We start from the raw sequence: 8,292 nt of genomic DNA, 5'->3' as shown, positions 1-8,292 counted from the left end.
CTTTTGGGAATGGGTTAAGCCTAGAACAAAGGATCTTAATCTAAAATACTGTACTGCTTTGGATCTTTGAATTTCCTAAAACTGCGCAAAAATTTTGTATATATATTTTTCCTGAGGAGTAAGAATCTGCAGTTTTCATCAGATTCCCAAAGGGGACCCTGAAAACCTAAGAGTATAATCTTTCAAGTTGTCTATAAGATTTGGCAGATCACTTTGAATGTGTCAGTTATCATGCTAAACATTTATATGTAATAACTCATTTAACCCTAACTTCATAATACCACTCTTTTTTGTAAGAAGTAAGTTAACATTCTCAAATTCATACAGCTGATACCTGGTGCTGCTGGGATACTAACTCAGGCTGAATCAAAATGCCCTGCTTTTATATATCACATAGAACTATACTCCTTTTGAGTAGACAGAACATTTGCCAAGAACCAGAGGTTTTTCAGTCTTCGCGATCATTTTCCATTTAAATCATCCTTTATATAGTAGCGGCCTCCTAAGGATCCTAAAGCCTTACTATGTTCAAGCGGCATTCCCCCATGGAACAAACCTTCTAAAGCACAGAGGCAACCCTCTCCAGACTGGTCCCTTCAGTTTTTTTCCATTGTAAAACTAGCCTGCAGTAGGCATAATTTTGTCTTAACTGTCTATTCTAGACTCAAGTCTGGCCACATGGCACAAATGGACAACCCATACATTTGGAGAGACTCCAAGAAATCCATCCCAAGCACTGAATAGTCCTGGCCCTATTTCAAAATTTTACTAACGTTCCACAAATTGTGATTCCAGACACGTTATACCTTGCTCCCCAGGATAATGGAAGGCACAAAAGAGGCAGAAATTAAAATGTCAGTCCAGCTGGGTACACAATGTGGGCCAACAATGACAATGGAACCCATTGCCTCCTAGGTCACCTGAGGGTAGTACATCTGTGCTTTCTGTAAAAGAGTTGACAAAGTAATCCAGAGCAGTTTTCTTGATGTTCCTTAACTCACTGTAAATACAGTGTGCTACTTAACAATAGCAACTAAGATTTGACAAGCAACAGGAAACATTTTTAAAAATAGGTGAAAAGCTGAGATCAGAATTCCAGTGAACTTCGTAATTCAGCTACCACTGCCATTATTCAGGAGCAAAATAACTTGAAATATATGATGGAGGCTGGAGTGGCAAGTAAGATAAAGCATTGCTATTCTCTGCCCAGGAAAAGAGTGAGGATCATCCAAACCTTTTCACTAACTTCAAATTCTGAAGGTTGAGTCATATGCCATGTCATTGCAGATAGAAAAAAGAATAACCACAGCACAGGTGACACCTCAGAGGTCATACTCCCTGGGAGAAAAAGCTGAAAGCATCAATCTGAGAAAAATAAGTGAAACTCAGGACCCACATCAGAACTAAGGATAACATAAGGGATTGAGGGGGTGTGGAATTCAAGACATTGGCAATATCCTCACTTTCCTTACTTTTTGTTCTTTACAACCCCAACCACTGACAGAAGCCACTTGTTTGACCTGAACTAATCTGTTATGTTTTCTGTGCCTCTGAAGGTGCCGATTTCAGTGTCTGCTGTGTTACAGTGGTGTCTTTGCTGAGTTTGAAACTGGATACTCCAAGCAAGTAGATACCTTTTCTTCAGATATGTCAGGAAAAAAAAACTGAAACTACTTCAGCAAAAATAGCCTTTCTGCCATCTTCATCAAGTTAACGTGGAAAACTGATATTTATTCATGAAGGAGCTTGATTAAACTGTTCCACTTTATCATTTTACATCTTGATACAATAATATGGATACAGGTTATTTTCTTGCAATACTTCTCACCTTCTTTGCAATTGTTTTTTTGCTTGGCTGCCTTCTCCATGAGATTATATGCTTCATGAGGACAGTTTTTCTCATCATTATATCCTCAATACAATAATGTTTTGGGAGAAAATGAATAAAGAAAGTCCATGCAAAAAAGTCATCTGGTCTATGTCACAGGAATAGTGAATTCTTATCAGGTTAATCAAATATGAGTTGCATTACTCAAGAGTTTTTAATAACCAGTGGTTGTAAATTGAATTTTTATCATGTATTATGTGTAAATGTAATGTTGAATGTAGTTGTAAGTTTCAGGATAGGAATTAGTGTTCAGGCTGCAGTAGATAACTGCTACTTTTGTCATTCTTTGGGTAACTCTTAGCCAGCTTGGGTCTGAGAAATTGCCCCCTCCTTTGCACTCAGCCCTGTCCTTGTTCTAGGAGTCTCCTCCCCGAGATGCAGTGGGTCTAGCATTAGCATGTGATCTTCTGTTCCTCCAGGGAACAGCCCCCACTGCGGTCATGAGGCTTTGTTCATCCATACACTCAGCTGGTCTTGTCAGAGGAGCCGCTGAGTGAAAGGCTGTCCTTTACTTTGGGGAGAAACGTGCGAGACCTGTGGGGCTCCTACACTGAAGCCACACAGGAAAAGGTGGGAGAAAGAGAAAGAGACAGAGGGTCCTGATGACACCATTAGAGGCTTTAAATCACCCACAACTTTATTTTTCTGTCATTTGCCACAAAAATAACACTAGTACAGAGACTAAGTTATGTTACTTAGTTTTTATATTTTCAAAATAAAGGGCTCATTTAGATGGCTCTTAGTGGAAGTGAAGTTTGGTAGGTCTTGGTGTTATCAGGAAATGTGTTGTATTATTGGACTAAAATCTGCTGACCTAGATACAATGTTCCAGCTTCTGAAGCTACAGAAAACTCAAATTCATGTACTCTTTCTTCCATCTGACAACTCCATGTGAAGAGAGAACTTAGGTCTCATTTTACTCATTCTTTCATTCAATAAATATTTACTGAGTGCCTACTATGTGCAGACACATTTTCTTCTCCAAGCTGTATGTTTAGATCATTCTTTAAACCATTTCTCATGTCACAGATATTCTGGACCAATACTGCTGCTCTTTCCTTAGAAGGACTCCCCTGTGTCAAATCATCCTTTTTAAAAATATGGAACAGAGCATGATAGCATTAATTCATTTGTGTTACACATTTCTTAGGTCCTAACCAAGTGTGAGGCACGAAAATAGCAAGGATGAATGAGATACAGTTTTGTGATCGAAGGACTCCCTGCCCAGAAGGAGGAGGCGGCCATGTAAATAGGCCAGTCAAGCACAGGCACCTATAACAGAACCTAATGAGAAAGCTGCCAACTCTTCTTGGAGAGGGGAATCCCTAAAGAGCTTCTCACATAATGGAGGGAAGTCAGGAGAGGAATGTAGACCTTTGACAGGTGGATGGAAGTGGGAGAAGGTATTCCAGGAAGTCAATGTCCTGAGCAGAGATAGGAGGAATGGATCAGCCTAGTGAGTCCAAGGAAATACAAAGGCTTTCATAGGGCAGAAATGTGAAATGTGAGATAAGGGTATAGAAGAGGTAGAATTGGAAAACTATTTGGGGATAAGCTCATGATAGAGCCTTGAATGCCATGCCAATACCTTGATGACCTTGGATTTTTTTTTTTTTCTACAAGTTGACAGGGCGCATCTAAAGTTTTTAAAGAAGGGGAACAACATGATTAAGTTTATATTTTAGAATGATACTTTGAGAGTATGTGACCCATGGGCTGGACCTCTAGGAAACTAAAGCAGAAAATCCAGCTGGGAGACTAGATTATCTGGATGAGAGGTACCAAGAAATGCCACTATGGCAGTAGCTGTGAGGATGGAAAGCTGGGGATGGTTTAAAGGCAGTGAAGATGAGAGGCCAGGCTGTCCAACAGGCCTTTGCTGCTCAAAGTGGGTCAGGTGACCAGTAGCATCCGAAGCACCTGGAAGCTTGCAAGAAATGCAGGTCCTCAGGGTCCACCACAGACATACTGAATCAGAAGCTGCAGGTTAAAAAGAGCTCCAGATCATTCACAGGTACATTAAAGTCTGAGAAACACTGACCCAGGTGCTTGGCATACAATGGTTAAGACACAAGACAGCTGAAGTTCCTGCCTTCCTGGAGGTTCCACTCCAGCAGGAAGGCAGGTTTGAAACAATAATTAACCCTGAATAATAGCTTGCATTGAATAATGACTGTGCTTAGTGCTGGGGAAGTGGGAGAGCATGTAATAGAGGGACTCAGCCTGGGCTGTGGGTTCAGGGGAGGTTAAAAAGACAAGCAGAGATGAAACAGGTTAAACAGGTGGAAAGTGTATGTGCATGTGTGTGAGCGTGAGAGGCTGCAAGGAGTGCTCCATGAAAAGAGACTGGCACGTGTGCAGACTGGAAGGAGTTCAAAGGGTGGAAGTAGTAGGTGAGCCAGGAAGAGAGCAGTGGGAAGTGGGGCTTGAGGTCAAATGGGGAAGAGGTCCAACCTCCTAAATCATGCAAAAGATTTTGATTTTTATCTTAAGAAGAAAATGGGAGGAGAAAGCCCAGAACAGTGTCAGAAAGACTGTACATAAGAGAACAACTGAAACAGCCTTCTCTGGTGGTTCTGACCACAGCCCATTCATTAGTGGAGCCAGTTCCTTTGGGCATTCTTAGTTTTGACTCTGTTTCAGAAAGATATATTGAGCACATACTCTGTTTTAGGCCATATGCTAGATAAAGGAGAGATATTAAGATATCTAAGATGTGATCCCTGCCCTTAAGGATATGACAGTTTAGAAATGACATTTTGCTTCATTAAAGAAGCTAATAGTCAAACCAAGAACTTCCAGGGAACCATTCCCTGTGTCTTCTCACATGGAGTGCTTCTGAACCAGTTTTTTCACCTCCTGTTCTTATACACTTGATTTTTTTTAATACAAATTTTTACATTTTTCTTGGTTTCAGGCCATCCTCCCAGCCTGCGGTATCTTTTTGCATTTGCTACTAGCTCTCTCTTCCAACTTTATGCTACATGCAGATCTGATGATCATGTCTTCTTTTTGTTAACTCAAGATCTTATTTAAAAAATGGATCCAGCACTTTGGGAGGCCGAGACAGGCAAATCACTTGAGGTCAGGAGTCCAAGACCAGCCTGAAACCCCATCTCTACTAAAAACAGAAAAATTAGCTGGGCATGGTGGTGTGTGCCTGCAATCCTAGCTACTCAGGAGGCAGAAGCAGGAGAATCTCTGGAACACAGGAGGCAGAGGTTGCAGTGAGCCAAGATCGTGCCACTGCTCTCAAGCCTGGGCGCCAAAGTGAGACTGTCTCAAAAAAAAAAAAATATTGGTGACAGGTCTCAGAGGGTCCTTAAGTCCTTTAGCATGGCACCAGTCAAGGTTTCTTTCCAGGTGGTTCTTAATTGATTGGTCAGTACCTGTAGGGTACCATACAATGTTTTAACCTGGAAAGCCTCTATTTTATAGCTAGAAATAAGTGCCCTATTTATGGGCACCCATAGCACCTGTGAACACCTGTGCTACACTATTTGTGACATTATATTTTAATATCATGTATCTGTCAGTATGGGGCTGCCATTTTATTCATCACCAAGGTCTCAACATTGAGCACAGTGTATTGCATGTGACTGACACTCAATAAACAATGTTCAGTGACCTAACCTGCATGATTTCTATGGACTTTCCAAACACCCAGGCTATTTGATAAATTTTGAGGGTTAAAATATAAAATTTAGCCCTTCTGACAGTTCTCAGGTCTGCAGCCAGTTTAGCTCTACGTGGTTAGGAACTGGGTCCCACATTTTTGTGTTGGTGTTGGCTCCACAGAATCATACACTTAGGTCTTTGGAGCACTTCCTGATATGTCACAGGAGTTATCAGTGTCTTCAGATCATCTCAGAGATTCCACATATGATGCAGTGAAATCAGGAGAGAAGAGATGTGTAACCTCCTTATCACTGATCTCCAGTTTCATTGGCAGGACATGTAGAAAGAGCCTGGAATTTGAGAATAGAACTCTGGTTAACAGTTATACTAAATATAATAAAAAACTACAATTTATTTTGGGAAAGCTCATTGAAAGAGAAATAAGAAAAAAAATCTTCTTTTAATGTAAACCATCTTGAGATATTTATAGTTTTTCATTCTGTCCCCACATGTTTTGCCTTCTTCTTTGATTAACTAAACTATGAGTACCACAGATACTCATTTTTGAAATTTGCTTTCATTAATTCCTCTCCATCTTTTTTTTTTTTTTTTTTAAAGGTATCCAAGTTTCTATCAGTTTGGCAAAAATACTTGGCAACATTTACTGGGATTTTTGAACATCCCACATCCAGTTCTGTGTTAGGGATTTAGGGATTTCATAGCTATTATCCTATTTAATCCTCATCTATAAGATGCAGGTACATTATTCTGCTTGATTTATTTAAAAAAAAAAAAGAAAGAAAGAAGGAAAAAGAAAAGAAATAGACAGAGGGAGGTTAAATCATCCCCACTCTTATCTTGGTTTCTGTCTCTCCCTGTAGTCTGCTGGTGTGTTGCAGAGCTGAAGCTTGAATGGGACCTGATTCCAGAGGCTAAACTCTTTACCCAGCACATGATTTTGCAAAGGGCTCAAAAACATAGAATGCCATGCTGGAAGTGTCCTTAGAGATCATTTAGCTTAGAACATAATGTCTAGTTGTGGACCTGATTTGCTCTTACTTTCTGGGCAAAATGAATCTCCCAGAGTAAAAAACAGGTAAGGGAAATGGATGAAGTGGGAGTGGGGGCTGAGTGGGTTGATTCCAAGTCCCAGACTCCCAGGATGGACTTTCACGTCCGGAATTTTGTTTTTTTGTTTATTGCTTGTTTCTGAGTTAGAGTCTTGCTCTATCGCCCAGGCTGGAATGCCATGGTGCCATCTTGGCTCACCACAACCTTCACCTTCTGGAGTTCAAGCCTTAAGAATTCGAGCCTCAGTCTCCTAAGTAGCTGGAATTACAGGCTCCTCCCACCACTCCTGGCTGATTTCTTTATATTTTTAGTAGAGACAGGGTTTCACCATGTTGGCCAGGCTGGTCTTGATCTCCTGACCTCAAGTGATCTGCCCACCTTGGCCTCCCAAAGTGCTAGAATTACAGGTATGAGCCACTGTGCCTGTCTGGAGTTTCAGAATTGGATGTTGCACACATTTTTTAAAAAACCTCATTAATGTCTTTTTTCATCATTAAAATGTTCGTTTAATAATCATGTGAGGTTGGGGTCTAATTTCAGTTTTAACTGCCACTAACAATGTGACCATAGGATTTTATTGTTGTTTTTGTTCAGCATTTACTGTGCCATATTTTAAGACATACACTTTAGGCAAAAAAGATAGCAGGAACAAAGGTGTGGTACGTCCACTGAACAGGGAGGGAGAGAGCTGGATGTAGGAACTGGCCAGGTTCACTCTGGGGAGTCTATGAGACAAAGATTCTGTTTTTCTGCACAACAAACTGTTTGTTACCTTCAAATAACACAGAAAGACAAAAATCGGTAAGTTTGTATTTCCACAGGCAGTGAAAATGTGAAGATCTGAGTGGTGTGAAATGAAGTCACTTTCAGAGAAAACGTTTTGCTGAAATTGAGGGTGAGCTACATGTGCCTAAGTCATACATAGAAAGTAGAAGACCTGTCCAGGGGACACACAGCCCCGCAATGTCCCCCCACCACCCAAAAAGGCAACTGGAAGATGAGAGAAGAATGCAAAGTGCGTGGAATCAGCTATGTACATAGTGACTATAAGTCACAACACTGTGTTTTGGGGCTACAGTCATAAAGATCAAGATAGAAAATAAAAATATTCACCTCTATGTCTGACTAATCTTTCTCCCCCACTCTTTCATTCCTTTATCCAACATTTTCATCTCTTAAGCCTTTTTTGAAGGATTCATTGTCTCATTTAAAAATAAAGATGTGTAAGGGAGTATGGTTTTCACCTGAGCAAACCAGATGTGGCAGGTTCCGTGAAGTATATCCATGTTTTCCGCTCTGTTTATGTAAAAATTACTTAGGGAAGCTGAAATATTTTGTGTGTGTATTAAAAGTTAAAGAGAAGAAGGTTTTGGAGCAAAGAATGAGATAAAAGACAAAGCTGTGCCAGGAAAGATGAAAGCCAAGCAAAGGGTGGTTAATCATCCTAGCCAGAGTTAAACAAGAGAAATCCAGTGTCTCCTGAGAGCTGAGGAGCCCTGCTATCCACCATGGAAATGTCTCTGACATCTAAGTTACTGAGCTGGTTACTAAGCCTGCTATTTCTGCTCTGTCAAAGTCATTCCATTAAAACTTAAAATAAGCCTGCAACTGGATAATCTTACCCCTCACAGAAGCCTTATGTAATAAATGGAAATGTGCATCTGAATTATTAGGCTTCTATATTTTTCCCTCAAAGCTGCACTTAATCAGTAAAA

At 40.5% G+C, this 8,292-nt stretch overlaps 1 long non-coding RNA gene across 1 annotated transcript; it reads left to right on the top strand.

Moving 5' to 3' along the window:
- Positions 1–5,145: 5,145 nt before the first annotated feature.
- On the top strand, positions 5,146–7,677 carry LOC116563164. The gene is made up of 2 exons (XR_004274254.1): positions 5,146–6,264; positions 7,399–7,677. It is a non-coding gene; the product is annotated as an uncharacterized LOC116563164 (long non-coding RNA).
- Positions 7,678–8,292: the final 615 nt, after the last annotated feature.

Source organism: Sapajus apella, unplaced genomic scaffold (genome assembly GCF_009761245.1).
Source record: "Sapajus apella isolate SASKATOON/1434 unplaced genomic scaffold, GSC_monkey_1.0 scaffold34, whole genome shotgun sequence".
Taxonomy (NCBI): domain Eukaryota; kingdom Metazoa; phylum Chordata; class Mammalia; order Primates; family Cebidae; genus Sapajus; species Sapajus apella.
Note: the sequence above shows the minus strand (reverse complement) of the source record. Positions and strands in the feature narration are given on the sequence as shown.